Source organism: Ovis canadensis, chromosome 18 (genome assembly GCF_042477335.2).
Source record: "Ovis canadensis isolate MfBH-ARS-UI-01 breed Bighorn chromosome 18, ARS-UI_OviCan_v2, whole genome shotgun sequence".
NCBI classification, from domain to species: Eukaryota; Metazoa; Chordata; class Mammalia; order Artiodactyla; family Bovidae; genus Ovis; species Ovis canadensis.
Window position 1 is genome coordinate 11608002 of NC_091262.1, and position 22047 is coordinate 11630048.

The following is a 22047-nucleotide window of genomic DNA, read 5'->3' on the forward strand; positions in this document are numbered from 1 at the left end:
GTCGATGTCGGGGCCTAAGACCTTGTGTGGAGTAGGGCCAGAACCTGAGGATTCCTCTCCTGTGCTGACATGGATCTTGGGGTACTTCTAGAGTCTCCCCAGGGGAGTCAGTCCTCGTCTGGAATGCGGGCATGCACTTGCGCTATCCTTCAGAGCGGTAGCAGCAGTGTCACGCAGTCCGCCGCGTGCATCAAAGGATCTATGGTTTTCCCTCGAGTCTTTCCCAGGAGGCTTTCCCACGAGTCCTTCCCACAGGTCTGTCCCACGTGCACACGTGTTGGGAGTCGATCCTCGGCTTGAACGTCAAGGCAGTGCAGGGAAAACAGGTTCCTCTGAAATGGACTGACATATCTGGGGGACACTTTGGATGGTGGCACGACGCTGGAGTCCTCTCGCCTTTCCTGCGGAGAGCGCCTCCTCTTGAGATCCGACGGGAAGGCCGGGAATTCTTTCCCTACGAAACAGGGAAAGGATCCCTCATCTCGAGCTAGGAGGCGGAAACGGGGCTCCCCTGGATGTGTGCGGGAACCTCGTGCTTCCTCTCGAGTGGAGACGGGTATGTCGGGGAACTTCTTGAGTTGCAGCAAGGGTGTGAAGGACCCTTTGGAAGTTCCAGTGTTTAGATGTGATTAGCCTCGAGAAGCCTCAGCGGAAATGGGCCTCATCTCGCCTGGAGGGCAAAACCTCCTGGATTTTCTCGAGTTGCGGCAGGTGCTCTCGATTTACGACCGGGACCTCAGGGACACGCTCTGGCGGCCTCAGGAAAGGCCAGTCCCCATGCGAGTTCCTCGGGGGCCTCTCGGGATTCCTCTCCCGTCGATGCCGGGGCCTAAGACCTTGTGTGGAGTCGGGGCCGGAACCTGAGGATTCCTCTCCAGTGCTGACATGGATCTTGGGGTACTTCAGGAGTCTCCCTAGGGAAGTCAGTCCTCGTCTCGAATGCGGGCATGCACTTGCGCTTTCCTCCAGAGCGGAGCAGCAGTGTCACGCAGTCCGCCGCGTGGATCAAAGGATCTATTGTTTTCCCTCGAGTCTTTCCCACGAGGCTTTCCCACGAGGCTTTCCCACAGGGCTGTCTCACGTGCACACGTGGGGGGAGTCGATCCTCGGCTTGAACGTCAAGGCAGTGCAGGGAAAACATGTTCCTCTGGAATGGACTGACACATCTGGGGGACTCTTGGAATGGTGGCACGACCCTGGAGTTCCTCTCGCCTTTCCTGTGGAGAGCGCCTCCTCTTGAGATGCGACGGGAATGCCGGGAATTCTTTCCCTACGAAACAGGGAAAAGATCCCTCATCTCGAGGTAGGAGGCGGAAACGGGGCTCCCCTGGATGTGTGCGGGACGCCACGTGCTTCCTCTCGAGTGAAAACGGGTATGTCGGGGAACTTCTTGAGTTGCAGCAAGGGTGTGAAGGACCCTTTGGAAGTTCCAGTGGTTAGAAGTGATTAGCCTCGAGAAGCCTCAGCGGAAATGGGCCTCATCTCGCCTGGAGAGCAAAACCTCCTGGATTTTCTCGAGTTGCGGCAGGTGCTCTCGACTTACAACGGGGACCTCAGAGACCCGCTCTGGTGGCCTCAGGAAAGGCCAGTCCCCATGCGAGTTCCTCGGGTCCTCTCGGGATTCCTCTCCCGTCGATGCTGGGGCCTAAGACCTTGTGTGGAGTCGGGGCCGGAACCTGAGGATTCCTCTCCAGTGCTGACATGGATCTTGGGGTACTTCTGGAGTCTCCCCAGGGGAGTCAGTCCTCGTCTCGAATGCGGGCATGCACTTGCGCTTTCCTCCAGAGCGGTAGCAGCAGTGTCACGCAGTCCGACGCGTGGATCAAAGGATCTATGGTTTTCCCTCGAGTCTTTCCCACGAGGCTTTCCCACGAGGCTTTCCCACATGGCTGTCCCACGTGCACACGTGGTGGGAGTCGATCCTCGTCTTGAATGTCAAGGCGGTGCAGGGAAAATAGGTTCCTCTGGAATGGACTGACACATCTGGGGTCTCTTGGAATGGTGGCACGACCCTGGAGTTCCTCTCACCTTTCCTGTGGAGAGCGCCTCCTCTTGAGATGCGACGGGAACGCCGGGAATTCTTTCCCTACGAAACAGGGAAAGGATCCCTCATCTCGAGCTAGTAGGCGGAAACCGGGCTCCCCTCGATGTTTGCGGGACCCCACGTGCTTCCTCTCGAGTGGAGACGGGTATGTCGGGGAACTTCTTGAGTTGCAGCAAGGGTGTGAAGGACCCTTTGGAAGTTCCAGTGGTTAGACGTGATTAGCCTCGAGAAGCCTCAGCGGAAATGGGCCTCATCTCGCCTGGAGGGCAAAACCTCCTGGATTTTCTCGAGTTGCGGCATGTGCTCTCGACGTACGACGGGAACCTCGGGGACCCGCTCTGGTGGCCACAGGAAAGGCCAGTCCCCATGCGAGTTCCTCGGGGGCCTCTCGGGATTCCTCTCCCGTCGATGCCGGGGCCTAAGACCTTGTGTGGAGTCGGGGCCGGAACCTGAGGATTTCTCTCCAGTGCTGACATGGATCTTGGGGTACTTCTGGAGTCTCCCCAGGGGAGTCAGTCCTCGTCTCGAATGCGGGCATGCACTTGCGCTTTCCTCCAGAGCGGTAGCAGCAGTGTCACGCAGTCCGCCGCGTGGATCAAAGGATCTATGTTTTTCCCTCGAGTCTTTCACATGAGGCTTTCCCACGAGGCTTTCCCACAGGGCTGTCCCACGTGCACACGTGGTGGGAGTCGATCCTCGGCTTGAACGTCAAGGCAGTGCAGGGAAAACAGGTTCCTCTGGAATGGACTGACACATCTGGGGGACTCTTGGAATGGTGGCACGACCCTGGAGTTACTCTCGCCTTTCCTGTGGAGAGCGCCTCCTCTTGAGATGCGACGGGAACGCCGGGAATTCTTTCCCTACGAAACAGGGAAAGGATCCCTCATCTGGAGCTAGGAGGCGGAAACGGGGCTCCCCTGGATGTGTGCGGGAACCTCGTGCTTACTCTCGACTGGAGACGGGTATGTCGGGGAACTTCTTGAGTTGCAGCAAGGGTGTGAAGGACCCTTTGGAAGTTCCAGTGGTTAGATGTGATTGGCCTCGAGAAGCCTCAGCGGAAATGGGCCTCATCTCGCCTGGAGGGCAAAACCTCCTGGATTTTCTCGAGTTGCGGCAGGTGCTCTCGACTTACGACGGGGACCTCAGGGACCCGCTCTGGTGGCCTCAGGAAAGGCCAGTCCCCATGCGAGTTCCTCGGGGGCCTCTCGGCATTCCTCTCCCGTCGATGCCGGGGCCTAAGACCTTGTGTGGAGTAGGGCCAGAACCTGAGGATTCCTCTCCGGTGCTGACATGGATCTTAGGGTACTTCTGGAGTCTCCCCAGGGGAGTCAGTCCTCGTCTGGAATGCGGGCATGCACTTGCGCTATCCTTCAGAGCGGTAGAAGCAGTGTCACGCAGTCCGCCGCGTGCATCAAAGGATCTATGGTTTTCCCTCGAGTCTTTCCCACGAGGCTTTCCCACGAGTCCTTCCCACAGGGCTGTCCCACGTGCACACGGGGTGGGAGTCGATCCTCGGCTTGAACGTCAAGGCAGTGCAGGGAAAACAGGTTCCTCTGGAATGGACTGACATATCTGGGGGACACTTTGGATGGTGGCACGACGCTGGAGTCCTCTCGCCTTTCCTGCGGAGAGCGCCTCCTCTTGAGATCCGACGGAAACGCCGGGAATTCTTTCCCTACGAAACAGGGAAAGGATCCCTCATCTCGAGCTAGGAGGCGGAAACGGGGCTCCCCTGGATGTGTGCGGGAACCTCGTGCTTCCTCTCGAGTGGAGACGGGTATGTCGGGGAACTTCTTGAGTTGCAGCAAGGGTGTGAAGGACCCTTTGGAAGTTCCAGTGTTTAGATGTGATTAGCCTCGAGAAGCCTCAGCGGAAATGGGCCTCATCTCGCCTGGAGGGCAAAACCTCCTGGATTTTCTCGAGTTGCGGCAGGTGCTCTCGACTTACGACCGGGACCTCAGGGACACGCTCTGGTGGCCTCAGGAAAGGCCAGTCCCCAAGCGAGTTCCTCGGGGGACTCTCGGGATTCCTCTCCCGTCGATGTCGGGGCCTAAGAGCTTGTGTGGAGTAGGGCCAGAACCTGAGGATTCCTGTCCAGTGCTGACATGGATCTTGGGGTACTTCTGGAGTCTCCCCAGGGGAGTCAGTCCACGTCTCGAATGCGGTCATGCACATGCGCTATCCTCCAGAGCGGTAGCAGCAGTGTCAAGCAGTCCCCCGCGTTCATCAAAGGATCTATGGTTTTCCCTCGAGTCTTTCCCTCGAGGCTTTCCCACGAGGCTTTCCCACAGGGCTGTCCCACGTGCACACGTGGTGGGAGTCGATCCTCGGCTTGAACGTCAAGGCAGTGCCGGGAAAACAGGTTCCTCTGGAATGGACTGACACATCTGGGGGACTCCTGGAATGGTGGCATGACCCTGGAGTTCCTCTCGCCTTTCCTGTGGAGAGCGCCTCCTCTTGAGATGCGACGGGAACGCCGGGAATTCTTTCCCTACAAAACAGGGAAAGGATCCCTCATCTCGAGCTAGGAGGCGGAAACGGGGATCCCCTGGATGTGTGCGGGACACCACGTGCTTCCTCTCGAGTGGAGACGGGTATGTCGGGGAACTTCTTGAGTTGCAGCAAAGGTGTGAAGGACCCTTTGGAAGTTCCAGTGGTTAGAAGTGTTTCGCCTCGAGAAGCCTCAGCGGAAATGGGCCTCATCTCGCCTGGAGGGCAAAACCTCCTGGATTTTCTCGAGTTGCAGCAGGTGCTCTCGACTTACGATGGGGACCTCAGGGACCCGCTCTGGTGGCCTCAGGAAAGGCCATTCCCCATGCGAGTTCCTCGGGGGCCTCTCGGGATTCCTCTGCCGTCGATGTCGGGGCCTAAGACCTTGTGTGGAGTAGGGCCAGAACCTGAGGATTCCTCTCCTGTGCTGACATGGATCTTGGGGTACTTCTAGAGTCTCCCCAGGGGAGTCAGTCCTCGTCTGGAATGCGGGCATGCACTTGCGCTATCCTTCAGAGCGGTAGCAGCAGTGTCACGCAGTCCGCCGCGTGCATCAAAGGATCTATGGTTTTCCCTCGAGTCTTTCCCAGGAGGCTTTCCCACGAGTCCTTCCCACAGGTCTGTCCCACGTGCACACGTGTTGGGAGTCGATCCTCGGCTTGAACGTCAAGGCAGTGCAGGGAAAACAGGTTCCTCTGGAATGGACTGACATATCTGGGGGACACTTTGGATGGTGGCACGACGCTGGAGTCCTCTCGCCTTTCCTGCGGAGAGCGCCTCCTCTTGAGATCCGACGGGAAGGCCGGGAATTCTTTCCCTACGAAACAGGGAAAGGATCCCTCATCTCGAGCTAGGAGGCGGAAACGGGGCTCCCCTGGATGTGTGCGGGAACCTCGTGCTTCCTCTCGAGTGGAGACGGGTATGTCGGGGAACTTCTTGAGTTGCAGCAAGGGTGTGAAGGACCCTTTGGAAGTTCCAGTGTTTAGATGTGATTAGCCTCGAGAAGCCTCAGCGGAAATGGGCCTCATCTCGCCTGGAGGGCAAAACCTCCTGGATTTTCTCGAGTTGCGGCAGGTGCTCTCGATTTACGACCGGGACCTCAGGGACACGCTCTGGCGGCCTCAGGAAAGGCCAGTCCCCATGCGAGTTCCTCGGGGGCCTCTCGGGATTCCTCTCCCGTCGATGCCGGGGCCTAAGACCTTGTGTGGAGTCGGGGCCGGAACCTGAGGATTCCTCTCCAGTGCTGACATGGATCTTGGGGTACTTCAGGAGTCTCCCTAGGGAAGTCAGTCCTCGTCTCGAATGCGGGCATGCACTTGCGCTTTCCTCCAGAGCGGAGCAGCAGTGTCACGCAGTCCGCCGCGTGGATCAAAGGATCTATTGTTTTCCCTCGAGTCTTTCCCACGAGGCTTTCCCACGAGGCTTTCCCACAGGGCTGTCTCACGTGCACACGTGGGGGGAGTCGATCCTCGGCTTGAACGTCAAGGCAGTGCAGGGAAAACATGTTCCTCTGGAATGGACTGACACATCTGGGGGACTCTTGGAATGGTGGCACGACCCTGGAGTTCCTCTCGCCTTTCCTGTGGAGAGCGCCTCCTCTTGAGATGCGACGGGAATGCCGGGAATTCTTTCCCTACGAAACAGGGAAAAGATCCCTCATCTCGAGGTAGGAGGCGGAAACGGGGCTCCCCTGGATGTGTGCGGGACGCCACGTGCTTCCTCTCGAGTGAAAACGGGTATGTCGGGGAACTTCTTGAGTTGCAGCAAGGGTGTGAAGGACCCTTTGGAAGTTCCAGTGGTTAGAAGTGATTAGCCTCGAGAAGCCTCAGCGGAAATGGGCCTCATCTCGCCTGGAGAGCAAAACCTCCTGGATTTTCTCGAGTTGCGGCAGGTGCTCTCGACTTACAACGGGGACCTCAGAGACCCGCTCTGGTGGCCTCAGGAAAGGCCAGTCCCCATGCGAGTTCCTCGGGTCCTCTCGGGATTCCTCTCCCGTCGATGCTGGGGCCTAAGACCTTGTGTGGAGTCGGGGCCGGAACCTGAGGATTCCTCTCCAGTGCTGACATGGATCTTGGGGTACTTCTGGAGTCTCCCAAGGGGAGTCAGTCCTCGTCTCGAATGCGGGCATGCACTTGCGCTTTCCTCCAGAGCGGTAGCAGCAGTGTCACGCAGTCCGACGCGTGGATCAAAGGATCTATGGTTTTCCCTCGAGTCTTTCCCACGAGGCTTTCCCACGAGGCTTTCCCACATGGCTGTCCCACGTGCACACGTGGTGGGAGTCGATCCTCGTCTTGAATGTCAAGGCGGTGCAGGGAAAATAGGTTCCTCTGGAATGGACTGACACATCTGGGGTCTCTTGGAATGGTGGCACGACCCTGGAGTTCCTCTCACCTTTCCTGTGGAGAGCGCCTCCTCTTGAGATGCGACGGGAACGCCGGGAATTCTTTCCCTACGAAACAGGGAAAGGATCCCTCATCTCGAGCTAGTAGGCGGAAACCGGGCTCCCCTCGATGTTTGCGGGACCCCACGTGCTTCCTCTCGAGTGGAGACGGGTATGTCGGGGAACTTCTTGAGTTGCAGCAAGGGTGTGAAGGACCCTTTGGAAGTTCCAGTGGTTAGACGTGATTAGCCTCGAGAAGCCTCAGCGGAAATGGGCCTCATCTCGCCTGGAGGGCAAAACCTCCTGGATTTTCTCGAGTTGCGGCATGTGCTCTCGACGTACGACGGGAACCTCGAGGACCCGCTCTGGTGGCCACAGGAAAGGCCAGTCCCCATGCGAGTTCCTCGGGGGCCTCTCGGGATTCCTCTCCCGTCGATGCCGGGGCCTAAGACCTTGTGTGGAGTCGGGGCCGGAACCTGAGGATTTCTCTCCAGTGCTGACATGGATCTTGGGGTACTTCTGGAGTCTCCCCAGGGGAGTCAGTCCTCGTCTCGAATGCGGGCATGCACTTGCGCTTTCCTCCAGAGCGGTAGCAGCAGTGTCACGCAGTCCGCCGCGTGGATCAAAGGATCTATGTTTTTCCCTCGAGTCTTTCACATGAGGCTTTCCCACGAGGCTTTCCCACAGGGCTGTCCCACGTGCACACGTGGTGGGAGTCGATCCTCGGCTTGAACGTCAAGGCAGTGCAGGGAAAACAGGTTCCTCTGGAATGGACTGACACATCTGGGGGACTCTTGGAATGGTGGCACGACCCTGGAGTTACTCTCGCCTTTCCTGTGGAGAGCGCCTCCTCTTGAGATGCGACGGGAACGCCGGGAATTCTTTCCCTACGAAACAGGGAAAGGATCCCTCATCTGGAGCTAGGAGGCGGAAACGGGGCTCCCCTGGATGTGTGCGGGAACCTCGTGCTTACTCTCGACTGGAGACGGGTATGTCGGGGAACTTCTTGAGTTGCAGCAAGGGTGTGAAGGACCCTTTGGAAGTTCCAGTGGTTAGATGTGATTGGCCTCGAGAAGCCTCAGCGGAAATGGGCCTCATCTCGCCTGGAGGGCAAAACCTCCTGGATTTTCTCGAGTTGCGGCAGGTGCTCTCGACTTACGACGGGGACCTCAGGGACCCGCTCTGGTGGCCTCAGGAAAGGCCAGTCCCCATGCGAGTTCCTCGGGGGCCTCTCGGCATTCCTCTCCCGTCGATGCCGGGGCCTAAGACCTTGTGTGGAGTAGGGCCAGAACCTGAGGATTCCTCTCCGGTGCTGACATGGATCTTAGGGTACTTCTGGAGTCTCCCCAGGGGAGTCAGTCCTCGTCTGGAATGCGGGCATGCACTTGCGCTATCCTTCAGAGCGGTAGAAGCAGTGTCACGCAGTCCGCCGCGTGCATCAAAGGATCTATGGTTTTCCCTCGAGTCTTTCCCACGAGGCTTTCCCACGAGTCCTTCCCACAGGGCTGTCCCACGTGCACACGTGGTGGGAGTCGATCCTCGGCTTGAACGTCAAGGCAGTGCAGGGAAAACAGGTTCCTCTGGAATGGACTGACATATCTGGGGGACACTTTGGATGGTGGCACGACGCTGGAGTCCTCTCGCCTTTCCTGCGGAGAGCGCCTCCTCTTGAGATCCGACGGAAACGCCGGGAATTCTTTCCCTACGAAACAGGGAAAGGATCCCTCATCTCGAGCTAGGAGGCGGAAACGGGGCTCCCCTGGATGTGTGCGGGAACCTCGTGCTTCCTCTCGAGTGGAGACGGGTATGTCGGGGAACTTCTTGAGTTGCAGCAAGGGTGTGAAGGACCCTTTGGAAGTTCCAGTGTTTAGATGTGATTAGCCTCGAGAAGCCTCAGCGGAAATGGGCCTCATCTCGCCTGGAGGGCAAAACCTCCTGGATTTTCTCGAGTTGCGGCAGGTGCTCTCGACTTACGACCGGGACCTCAGGGACACGCTCTGGTGGCCTCAGGAAAGGCCAGTCCCCAAGCGAGTTCCTCGGGGGACTCTCGGGATTCCTCTCCCGTCGATGCCGGGGCCTAAGACCTTGTGTGGAGTCGGGGCCGGAACCTGAGGATTCCTCTCCAGTGCTGACATGGATCTTGGGGTACTTCTGGAGTCTCCCCAGGGGAGTCAGTCGTCGTGTCGAATGCGGGCATGCACTTGCGCTTTCCTCCAGAGCGGTAGCAGCAGTGTCACGCAGTCCGCCGCGTGGATCAAAGGATCTATGGTTTTCCCTCGAGTCTTTCCCACGAGGCTTTCCCACGAGGCTTTCCACAGGGCTGTCCCACGTGCACACGTGGTGGGAGTCGATCCTCGGCTTGAACGTCAAGGCAGAGCAGGGAAAACAGGTTCCTCTGGAATGGACTGACACATCTGGGGGACTCTTGGAATGGTGGCACGACCCTGGAGTTCCTCTCGCCTTTCCTGTGGAGAGCGCCTCCTCTTGAGATGCGACGGGAACGCCGGGAATTCTTTCCCTACGAAACAGGGAAAGGATCCCTCATCTCGAGCTAGGAGGCGGAAACGGGGCTCCCGTGGATGTGTCTGGGACCCCACTTGCTTCCTCTCGAGTGGAGATGGGTATGTCGCGGAACTGCTTGAGTTGCAGCAAGGGTGTGAAGGACCCTTTGGAAGTTTCAGTGGTTAGATGTGATTAGCCTCGAGAAGCCTCAGCGGAAATGGGCCTCATCTCGCCTGGAGGGCAAAACCTCCTGGATTTTCTCGAGTTGCAGCAGGTGCTCTCGACTTACAATGGGGACCTCAGGGACCCGCTCTGGTGGCCTCAGGAAAAGCCATTCCCCATGCGAGTTCCTCGGGGGCCTCTCGGGATTCCTCTCCCGTCGATGTCGGGGCCTAAGACCTTGTGTGTAGTAGGGCCAGAACCTGAGGATTCCTCTCCAGTGCTGACATGGATCTTGGGGTACTTCTGGAGTCTCCCCAGGGGAGTCAGTCCACGTCTCGAATGCGGTCATGCACTTGCGCTATCCTCCAGAGCGGTAGCAGCAGTGTCAAGCAGTCCGCCGCGTTCATCAAAGGATCTATGGTTTTCCCTCGAGTCTTTCCCTCGAGGCTTTCCCACGAGGCTTTCCCACAGGGCTGTCCCACGTGCACACGTGGTGGGAGTCGATCCTCGGCTTGAACGTCAAGGCAGTGCCGGGAAAACAGGTTCCTCTGGAATGGACTGACACATCTGTGGGACTCTTGGAATGGTGGCATGACCCTGGAGTTCCTCTCGCCTTTCCTGTGGAGAGCGCCTCCTCTTGAGATGCGACGGGAACGCCGGGAATTCTTTCCCTACAAAACAGGGAAAGGATCCCTCATCTCGAGCTAGGAGGCGGAAACGGGGCTCCCCTGGATGTGTGCGGGACACCACGTGCTTCCTCTCGAGTGGAGACGGGTATGTCGGGGAACTTCTTGAGTTGCAGCAAAGGTGTGAAGGACCCTTTGGAAGTTCCAGTGGTTAGAAGTGTTTCGCCTCGAGAAGCCTCAGCGGAAATGGGCCTCATCTCGCCTGGAGGGCAAAACCTCCTGGATTTTCTCGAGTTGCAGCAGGTGCTCTCGACTTACGATGGGGACCTCAGGGACCCGCTCTGGTGGCCTCAGGAAAGGCCATTCCCCATGCGAGTTCCTCGGGGGCCTCTCGGGATTCCTCTGCCGTCGATGTCGGGGCCTAAGACCTTGTGTGGAGTAGGGCCAGAACCTGAGGATTCCTCTCCAGTGCTGACATGGATCTTGGGGTACTTCTGGAGTCTCCCCAGGGGAGTCAGTCCTCGTCTGGAATGCGGGCATGCACTTGCGCTATCCTTCAGAGCGGTAGCAGCAGTGTCACGCAGTCCGCCGCGTGCATCAAAGGATCTATGGTTTTCCCTCGAGTCTTTCCCACGAGGCTTTCCCACGAGTCCTTCCCACAGGGCTGTCCCACGTGCACACGTGGTGGGAGTCGATCCTCGGCTTGAACGTCAAGGCAGTGCAGGGAAAACAGGTTCCTCTGGAATGGACTGACATATCTGGGGGACACTTTGGATGGTGGCACGACGCTGGAGTCCTCTCGCCTTTCCTGCGGAGAGCGCCTCCTCTTGAGATCCGACGGGAACGCCGGGAATTCTTTCCCTACGAAACAGGGAAAGGATCCCTCATCTCGAGCTAGGAGGCGGAAACGGGGCTCCCCTGGATGTGTGCGGGAACCTCGTGCTTCCTCTCGAGTGGAGACGGGTATGTCGGGGAACTTCTTGAGTTGCAGCAAGGGTGTGAAGGACCCTTTGGAAGTTCCAGTGTTTAGATGTGATTAGCCTCGAGAAGCCTCAGCGGAAATGGGCCTCATCTCGCCTGGAGGGCAAAACCTCCTGGATTTTCTCGAGTTGCGGCAGGTGCTCTCGACTTACGACCGGGACCTCAGGGACACGCTCTGGTGGCCTCAGGAAAGGCCAGTCCCCATGCGAGTTCCTCGGGGGCCTCTCGGGATTCCTCTCCCGTCGATGCCGGGGCCTGAGACCTTGTGTGGAGTCGGGGCCGGAACCTGAGGATTCCTCTCCAGTGCTGACATGGATCTTGGGGTACTTCTGGAGTCTCCCCAGGGGAGTCAGTCGTCGTGTCGAATGCGGGCATGCACTTGCGCTTTCCTCCAGAGCGGTAGCAGCAGTGTCACGCAGTCCGCCGCGTGGATCAAAGGATCTATGGTTTTCCCTCGAGTCTTTCCCACGAGGCTTTCCCACGAGGCTTTCCACAGGGCTGTCCCACGTGCACACGTGGTGGGAGTCGATCCTCGGCTTGAACGTCAAGGCAGAGCAGGGAAAACAGGTTCCTCTGGAATGGACTGACACATCTGGGGGACTCTTGGAATGGTGGCACGACCCTGGAGTTCCTCTCGCCTTTCCTGTGGAGAGCGCCTCCTCTTGAGATGCGACGGGAACGCCGGGAATTCTTTCCCTACGAAACAGGGAAAGGATCCCTTATCTCGAGCTAGGAGGCGGAAACTGGGCTCCCCTGGATGTGTGCGGGACCCCACTTGCTTCCTCTCGAGTGGAGATGGATATGTCGGGGAACTTCTTGAGTTGCAGCAAGGGTGTGAAGGACCCTTTGGAAGTTCCAGTGTTTAGATGTGATTAGCCTCGAGAAGCCTCAGCGGAAATGGGCCTCATCTCGCCTGGAGGGCAAAACCTCCTGGATTTTCTCGAGTTGCGGCAGGTGCTCTCGACTTACGACCGGGACCTCAGGGACACGCTCTGGTGGCCTCAGGAAAGGCCAGTCCCCAAGCGAGTTCCTCGGGGGACTCTCGGGATTCCTCTCCCGTCGATGCCGGGGCCTAAGACCTTGTGTGGAGTCGGGGCCGGAACCTGAGGATTCCTCTCCAGTGCTGACATGGATCTTGGGGTAATTCTGGAGTCTCCCCAGGGGAGTCAGTCGTCGTGTCGAATGCGGGCATGCACTTGCGCTTTCCTCCAGAGCGGTAGCAGCAGTGTCACGCAGTCCGCCGCGTGGATCAAAGGATCTATGGTTTTCCCTCGAGTCTTTCCCACGAGGCTTTCCCACGAGGCTTTCCACAGGGCTGTCCCACGTGCACACGTGGTGGGAGTCGATCCTCGGCTTGAACGTCAAGGCAGAGCAGGGAAAACAGGTTCCTCTGGAATGGACTGACACATCTGGGGGACTCTTGGAATGGTGGCACGACCCTGGAGTTCCTCTCGCCTTTCCTGTGGAGAGCGCCTCCTCTTGAGATGCGACGGGAACGCCGGGAATTCTTTCCCTACGAAACAGGGAAAGGATCCCTCATCTCGAGCTAGGAGGCGGAAACGGGGCTCCCGTGGATGTGTCTGGGACCCCACTTGCTTCCTCTCGAGTGGAGATGGGTATGTCGCGGAACTGCTTGAGTTGCAGCAAGGGTGTGAAGGACCCTTTGGAAGTTTCAGTGGTTAGATGTGATTAGCCTCGAGAAGCCTCAGCGGAAATGGGCCTCATCTCGCCTGGAGGGCAAAACCTCCTGGATTTTCTCGAGTTGCAGCAGGTGCTCTCGACTTACAATGGGGACCTCAGGGACCCGCTCTGGTGGCCTCAGGAAAAGCCATTCCCCATGCGAGTTCCTCGGGGGCCTCTCGGGATTCCTCTCCCGTCGATGTCGGGGCCTAAGACCTTGTGTGGAGTAGGGCCAGAACCTGAGGATTCCTCTCCAGTGCTGACATGGATCTTGGGGTACTTCTGGAGTCTCCCCAGGGGAGTCAGTCCACGTCTCGAATGCGGTCATGCACTTGCGCTATCCTCCAGAGCGGTAGCAGCAGTGTCAAGCAGTCCGCCGCGTTCATCAAAGGATCTATGGTTTTCCCTCGAGTCTTTCCCTCGAGGCTTTCCCACGAGGCTTTCCCACAGGGCTGTCCCACGTGCACACGTGGTGGGACTCGATCCTCGGCTTGAACGTCAAGGCAGTGCCGGGAAAACAGGTTCCTCTGGAATGGACTGACACATCTGTGGGACTCTTGGAATGGTGGCATGACCCTGGAGTTCCTCTCGCCTTTCCTGTGGAGAGCGCCTCCTCTTGAGATGCGACGGGAACGCCGGGAATTCTTTCCCTACAAAAGAGGGAAAGGATCCCTCATCTCGAGCTAGGAGGCGGAAACGGGGCTCCCCTGGATGTGTGCGGGACACCACGTGCTTCCTCTCGAGTGGAGACGGGTATGTCGGGGAACTTCTTGAGTTGCAGCAAAGGTGTGAAGGACCCTTTGGAGGTTCCAGTGGTTAGAAGTGTTTCGCCTCGAGAAGCCTCAGCGGAAATGGGCCTCATCTCGCCTGGAGGGCAAAACCTCCTGGATTTTCTCGAGTTGCAGCAGGTGCTCTCGACTTACGATGGGGACCTCAGGGACCCGCTCTGGTGGCCTCAGGAAAGGCCATTCCCCATGCGAGTTCCTCGGGGGCCTCTCGGGATTCCTCTGCCGTCGATGTCGGGGCCTAAGACCTTGTGTGGAGTAGGGCCAGAACCTGAGGATTCCTCTCCAGTGCTGACATGGATCTTGGGGTACTTCTGGAGTCTCCCCAGGGGAGTCAGTCCTCGTCTGGAATGCGGGCATGCACTTGCGCTATCCTTCAGAGCGGTAGCAGCAGTGTCACGCAGTCCGCCGCGTGCATCAAAGGATCTATGGTTTTCCCTCGAGTCTTTCCCACGAGGCTTTCCCACGAGTCCTTCCCACAGGGCTGTCCCACGTGCACACGTGGTGGGAGTCGATCCTCGGCTTGAACGTCAAGGCAGTGCAGGGAAAACAGGTTCCTCTGGAATGGACTGACATATCTGGGGGACACTTTGGATGGTGGCACGACGCTGGAGTCCTCTCGCCTTTCCTGCGGAGAGCGCCTCCTCTTGAGATCCGACGGGAACGCCGGGAATTCTTTCCCTACGAAACAGGGAAAGGATCCCTCATCTCGAGCTAGGAGGCGGAAACGGGGCTCCCCTGGATGTGTGCGGGAACCTCGTGCTTCCTCTCGAGTGGAGACGGGTATGTCGGGGAACTTCTTGAGTTGCAGCAAGGGTGTGAAGGACCCTTTGGAAGTTCCAGTGTTTAGATGTGATTAGCCTCGAGAAGCCTCAGCGGAAATGGGCCTCATCTCGCCTGGAGGGCAAAACCTCCTGGATTTTCTCGAGTTGCGGCAGGTGCTCTCGACTTACGACCGGGACCTCAGGGACACGCTCTGGTGGCCTCAGGAAAGGCCAGTCCCCATGCGAGTTCCTCGGGGGCCTCTCGGGATTCCTCTCCCGTCGATGCCGGGGCCTGAGACCTTGTGTGGAGTCGGGGCCGGAACCTGAGGATTCCTCTCCAGTGCTGACATGGATCTTGGGGTACTTCTGGAGTCTCCCCAGGGGAGTCAGTCGTCGTGTCGAATGCGGGCATGCACTTGCGCTTTCCTCCAGAGCGGTAGCAGCAGTGTCACGCAGTCCGCCGCGTGGATCAAAGGATCTATGGTTTTCCCTCGAGTCTTTCCCACGAGGCTTTCCCACGAGGCTTTCCACAGGGCTGTCCCACGTGCACACGTGGTGGGAGTCGATCATCGGCTTGAACGTCAAGGCAGAGCAGGGAAAACAGGTTCCTCTGGAATGGACTGACACATCTGGGGGACTCTTGGAATGGTGGCACGACCCTGGAGTTCCTCTCGCCTTTCCTGTGGAGAGCGCCTCCTCTTGAGATGCGACGGGAACGCCGGGAATTCTTTCCCTACGAAACAGGGAAAGGATCCCTTATCTCGAGCTAGGAGGCGGAAACTGGGCTCCCCTGGATGTGTGCGGGACCCCACTTGCTTCCTCTCGAGTGGAGATGGATATGTCGCGGAACTGCTTGAGTTGCAGCAAGGGTGTGAAGGACCCTTTGGAAGTTTCAGTGGTTAGATGTGATTAGCCTCGAGAAGCCTCAGCGGAAATGGGCCTCATCTCGCCTGGAGGGCAAAACCTCCTGGATTTTCTCGAGTTGCAGCAGGTGCTCTCGACTTACAATGGGGACCTCAGGGACCCGCTCTGGTGGCCTCAGGAAAACCATTCCCCATGCGAGTTCCTCGGGGGCCCCTCGGGATTCCTCTCCCGTCGATGTCGGGGCCTAAGACCTTGTGTGGAGTAGGGCCAGAACCTGAGGATTCCTCTCCAGTGCTGACATGGATCTTGGGGTACTTCTGGAGTCTCCCCAGGGGAGTCAGTCCACGTCTCGAATGCGGTCATGCACTTGCGCTATCCTCCAGAGCGGTAGCAGCAGTGTCAAGCAGTCCGCCGCGTTCATCAAAGGATCTATGGTTTTCCCTCGAGTCTTTCCCTCGAGGCTTTCCCACGAGGCCTTCCCACAGGGCTGTCCCACGTGCACACGTGGTGGGAGTCGATCCTCGGCTTGAACGTCAAGGCAGTGCAGGGAAAACAGGTTCCTCTGGAATGGACTGAAATATCTGGGGGACACTTTGGATGGTGGCATGACGCTGGAGTCCTCTCGCCTTTCCTGTGGAGAGCGCCTCCTCTTGAGATGCGACGGGAACGCCGGGAATTCTTTCCCTTCGAAACAGGGAAAAGATCCCTCATCTCGAGGTAGGAGGCGGAAACGGGGCTCCACTGGATGTGTGCGGGACGCCACGTGCTTCCTCTCGAGTGGAGACGGGTATGTCGGGGAACTTCTTGAGTTGCAGCAAGGGTGTGAAGGACCCTTTGGAAGTTCCAGTGGTTAGAATTGATTAGCCTCTAGAAGCCTCAGCGGAAATGGGCCTCATCTCGCCTGGAGAGCAAAACCTCCTGGATTTTCTCGAGTTGCGGCAGGTGCTCTCGACTTACAACGGGGACCTCAGAGACCCGCTCTGGTGGCCTCAGGAAAGGCCAGTCCCCATGCGAGTTCCTCGGGTCCTCTCGGGATTCCTCCCCCGTCGATGCTGGGGCCTAAGACCTTGTGTGGAGTCGGGGCCGGAACCTGAGGATTCCTCTCCAGTGCTGACATGGATCTTGCCGTACTTCTGGAGTCTCCCCAGGGGAGTCAGTCCTCGTTTCCAATGCGGGCATGCACTTGCGCTTTCCTCCAGAGGGGTAGCAGCAGTGTCACGCAGTCCGCCGCGTGGATCAAAGGATCTATGGTTTTCCCTCGAGTCTTTCCCACGAGGCTTTCCCACGAGGCTTCCCCACAGGGCTGTCCCACGTGCACACGTGGTGGGAGTCGATCCTCGGCTTGAACGTCAAGGCAGTGCAGGGAAAACAGGTTCCTCTGGAATGGACTGACACATCTGGGGGACTCTTGGAATGGTGGCACGACCCTGGAGTTCCTCTCGCCTTTCCTGTGGAGAGCGCCTCCTCTTGAGATGCGACGGGAACGCCGGGAATTCTTTCCCTACGAAACAGGGAAAGGATCCCTTATCTTGAGCTAGGAGGCGGAAACGGGGCTCCCCTGGATGTGTGCGGGAACCTCGTGCTTCCTCTCGAGTGGAGACGGATATGTCGGGGAACTTCTTGAGTTGCAGCAAGGGTGTGAAGGACCCTTTGGAAGTTCCAGTGTTTAGATGTGATTTGCCTCGAGAAGCCTCAGTGGAAATGGGCCTCATCTCGCCTGGAGGGCAAAACCTCCTGGATTTTCTCGAGTTGCGGCAGGTGCTCTCGACTTACGACCGGGACCTCAGGGACACGCTCTGGTGGCCTCAGGAAAGGCCAGTCCCCATGCGACTTACTCGGGGGCCTCTCGGGATTCCTCTCCCGTCGATGCCGGGGCCGAAGACCTTGTGTGGAGTCGGGGCCGGAACCTGAGGATTCCTCTCCAGTGCTGACATGGATCTGGGGGTACTTCTGGAGTCTCCCCAGGGGAGTCAGTCCACGTCTCGAATGCGGGCATGCACTTGCGCTATCCTCCAGAGAGTTAGCAGCAGTGTCAAGCAGTCCGCCGCGTTCATCAAAGGATCTATGGTTTTCCCTCGAGTCTTTCCCTCGTGGCTTTCCCACGAGGCCTTCCCACAGGGCTGTCCCACGTGGACACGTGTTGGGAGTCGATCCTCGGCTTGAACGTCAAGGCAGTGCAGGGAAAACAGGTTCCTCTGGAATGGACTGACATATCTGGGGGACACTTTGGATGGTGGCACGACGCTGGAGTCCTCTCGCCTTTCCTGTAGAGAGCGCCTACTCTTGAGATGCGACGGGAACGTCGGGAATTCTTTCCCTACGAAACAGGGAAAGGATCCCTCATCTCGAGCTAGGAGGCGGAAACGGGGCTCCCCTGGATGTGTGCGGGAACCTCGTGCTTACTCTCGACTGGAGACGGGTATGTCGGGGAACTTCTTGAGTTGCAGCAAGGGTGTGAAGGACCCTTTGGAAGTTCCAGTGGTTAGATGTGATTGGCCTCGAGAAGCCTCAGCGGAAATTGGCCTCATCTCGCCTGGAGGGCAAAACCTCCTGGATTTTCTCGAGTTGCGGCAGGTGCTCTCGACTTACGACGGGGACCTCAGGGACCCGCTCTGGTGGCCTCAGGAAAGGCCAGTCCCCATGCGAGTTCCTCCGGGGCCTCTCGGCATTCCTCTCCCGTCGATGCCGGGGCCTAAGACCTTGTGTGGAGTCGGGGCCCGAACCTGAGGATTCCTCTCCAGTGCTGACATGGATCTTGGGGTACTTCTGGAGTCTCCCCAGGGGAGTCAGTCCTCGTCTCGAATGCGGGCATGCACTTGCGCTTTCCTCCAGAGCGGTAGCAGCAGTATCACGCAGTCCGCCGCGTGGATCAAAGGATCTATGGTTTTCCCTCGAGTCTTTCCCAGGAGGCTTTCCCACGAGGCTTTCCCACAGGGCTGTCCCACGTGCACACGTGGTGGGAGTCGATCCTCGGCTTGAACGTCAAGGCAGTGCAGGGAAAACATGTTCCTCTGGAATGGACTGACACATCTGGGGGACTCTTGGAATGGTGGCACGACCCTGGAGTTCCTCTCGCCTTTCCTGTGGAGAGCGCCTCCTCTTGAGATGTGACGGGAACGCCGGGAATTCTTTCCCTACGAAACAGGGAAAGGATCCCTCATCTCGAGCTAGGAGGCAGAAACGGGGCTCCCCTGGATGTGTGCGGGACCCCACGTGCTTCCTCTCGAGTGGAGACGGGTATGTCGGGGAACTTCTTGAGTTGCAGCAAGGGTGTGAAGGACCCTTTGGAAGTTCCAGTGGTTAGACGTGATTAGCCTCGAGAAGCCTCAGTGGAAATGGGCCTCATCTCGCCTGCAGGGCAAAACCTCCTGGATTTTCTCGAGTTGCGGCAGGTGCTCTCGTCTTACGACGGGGACGTCAGGGACCCGCTCTGGTGGCCTCAGGAAAGGCCAGTCCCAATGCGAGTTCCACGGGGGCCTCTGGGGATTCCTCTCCCGTCGTTGCTGGGGCCTAAGACCTTGTGTGGAGTCGGGGCCGGAACCTGAGGATTCCTCTCCAGTGCTGACATGGATCTTGGGGTACTTCTGGAGTCTCCCCAGGGGAGTCAGTCCTTGTCTCGAATGCGGGCATGCACTTGCGCTTTCCTCCAGAGCGGTAGCAGCAGTGTCACGCAGTCCGCCGCGTGGATCAAAGGATCTATGGTTTTCCCTCGAGTCTTTCCCACGAGGCTTTCCCACGAGGCTTTCCCACAGGGCTGTCCCACGTGCACACTTGGTGGGAGTGGATCCTCGGCTTGAACGTCAAGGCAGTGCAGGGAAAACAGGTTCCTCTGGAATGGACTGACACATCTGGGGGACTCTTGGAATGGTGGCACGACCCTGGAGTTCCTCTTGCTTTTCCTGTGGAGAGCGCCTCCTCTTGAGATGCGACGGGAACGCCGGGAATTCTTTCCCTACGAAACAGGGAAAGGATCCCTCATCTCGAGCTAAGAGGCGGAAACGGGGCTCACCTGGATGTGTGCGGGAACCCACGTGCTTCCTCTCGAGTGGAGACGGGTATGTCGGGGAACTTCTTGAGTTGCAGCAAGGGTGTGAAGGACCCTTTGGAAGTTCCAGTGGTTAGACGTGATTAGCCTCGAGAAGCCTCAGCGGAAATGGGCCTCATCTCGCCTGGAGGGCAAAACCTCCTGGATTTTCTCGAATTGCAGCAGGTGCTCTCGACTTACGACGGGGACCTCAGGGACCCGCTCTGGTGGCCTCAGGAAAGGCCAGTCCCCATGCGAGTTCCTCGGGGGCCTCTCGGGATTCCTGTCCCGTCGATGCCGGGGCCTAAGACCTTGTGTGGAGTCGGGGCCGGAACCTGAGGATTCCTCTCCAGTGCTGACGTGGATCTTGGGGTACTTCTGGAGTCTCCCCAGGGGAGTCAGTCCTCGTCTCGAATGCGGACATGCACTTGCGCTTTCCTCCTGAGCGGTAGCAGCAGTGTCACGCAGTCCGCCGCGTGGATCAAAGGATCTATGGTTTTCACTCGAGTCTTTCCCACGAGGCTTTCCCACGAGGCTTTCCCACAGGGCTGTCCCACGTGCACACGTGGTGGGAGTCGATCCTCGGCTTGAACGTCAAGGCAGTGGAGGGAAAACAGGTTCCTCTGGAATGGACTGACACATCTGGGGGTCTCTTGGAATGGTGCCACAACCTTGGAGTTCCTCTCGCCTTTCCTGTGGAGAGCGCCACCTCTTGAGATGCGACGGGAACGCCGGGAATTCTTTCCCTACGAAACAGGGAAAGGATCCTCATCTCGAGCTAGGAGGCGGAAACGGGGCTCCCCTGGATGTGTGCGGGACCCCACGTCCTTCCTCTGGAGTGGAGACGGGTATGTCGCGGAACTGCTTCAGTTGCAGCAAGGGTGTGAAGGACCCTTTGGAAGTTCCAGTGGTTAGACGTGATTAGCCTCGAGAAGCCTCAGCGGAAATGGGCCTCATCTCGCCTGGAGGGCAAAACCTCCTGGATTTTCTCGAGTTGCTGCAGGTGCTCTCGACTTACGACGGGGACGTCAGGGACCCGCTCTGGTGGCCTCAGGAAAGGCCAGTCCCCATGCGAGTTCCTCGGGGGCCTCTCGGGATTCCTCTCCCGTCGATGCCGGGGCCTAAGACCTTGTGTGGAGTCTGGGCCCGAACCTGAGGATTCCTCTCCAGTGCTGACATGGATCTTGGGGTACTTCTGGAGTCTCCCCAGGGGAGTCAGTCGTCGTGTCGAATGCGGGCATGCACTTGCGCTTTCCTCCAGAGCGGTAGCAGCAGTGTCACGCAGTCCGCCGCGTGGATCAAAGGATCTATGGTTTTCCCTCGAGTCTTTCCAGCGAGGCTTTCCCACGAGGCTTTCCCACAGGGCTGTCCCACGTGCACACGTTGTGGGAGTCTATCCTCGGCTTGAACGTCAAGGCAGTGCAGGGAAAACAGGATCCTCTGGAATGGACTGACACATCTGGGGGACTCTTGCAATGGTGGCACGACCCTGGAGTTCCTCTCGCCTTTCCTGTGGAGAGCGCCTCCTCTTGAGATGCGACGGGAACTCCGGGAATTCTTTCCCTACGAAAAAGGGAAAGGATCCCTCATCTCGAGCTAGGAGGCGGAAACGGGGCTCCCCTGGATGTGTGCGGGACCCCACGTGCTTCCTCTCGAGTGGAGACGGGTATGTCGGGGAACTTCTTGAGTTGCAGCAAGGGTGTGAAGGACCCTTTGGAAGTTCCAGTGGTTAGACGTGATTAGCCTCGAGAAGCCTCAGCGGAAATGGGCCTCATCTCGCCTGGAGGGCAAAACCTCCTGGATTTTCTCGAGTTGCGGAAGGTGCTCTCGACCTACGACGGGGACGTCAGGGACCCGCTCTGGTGGCCTCAGGAAAGGCCAGTCCCCATGCGAGTTCCTCGGGGGCCTCTCGGGATTCCTCTCCCGTCGATGCCGGGGCCTAAGACCTTGTGTGGAGTCGGTGCCGGAACCTGAGGATTCCTCTCCAGTGCTGACATGGATCTTGGGGTACTTCTGGAGTCTCCCCAGGGGAGTCAGTCGTCGTGTCGAATGCGGGCATGCACTTGCGCTTTCCTCCAGAGCGGTAGCAGCAGTGTCACGCAGTCCGCCGCGTGGATCAAAGGATCTATGGTTTTCCCTCGAGTCTTTCCCACGAGGCTTTCCCACGAGGCTTTCCACAGGGCTGTCCCACGTGCACACGTGGTGGGAGTCGATCCTCGGCTTGAACGTCAAGGCAGAGCAGGGAAAAGAGGTTCCTCTGGAATGGACTGACACATCTGGGGGACTCTTGGAATGGTGGCACGACCCTGGAGTTCCTCTCGCCTTTCCTGTGGAGAGCGCCTCCTCTTGAGATGCGACAGGAAAGCCGGGAATTCTTTCCCTACGAAACAGGGAAAGGATCCCTCATCTCGAGCTAGGAGGCGGAAACGGGGCTCCCCTGGATGTGTGCGGGACCCCACTTGCTTCCTCTCGAGTGGAGATGGGTATGTCGCGGAACTGCTTGAGTTGCAGCAAGGGTGTGAAGGACCCTTTGGAAGTTTCAGTGGTTAGATGTGATTAGCCTCGAGAAGCCTCAGCGGAAATGGGCCTCATCTCGCCTGGAGGGCAAAACCTCCTGGATTTTCTCGAGTTGCAGCAGGTGCTCTCGACTTACAATGGGGACCTCAGGGACCCGCTCTGGTGGCCTCAGGAAAAGCCATTCCCCATGCGAGTTCCTCGGGGGCCTCTCGGGATTCCTCTCCCGTC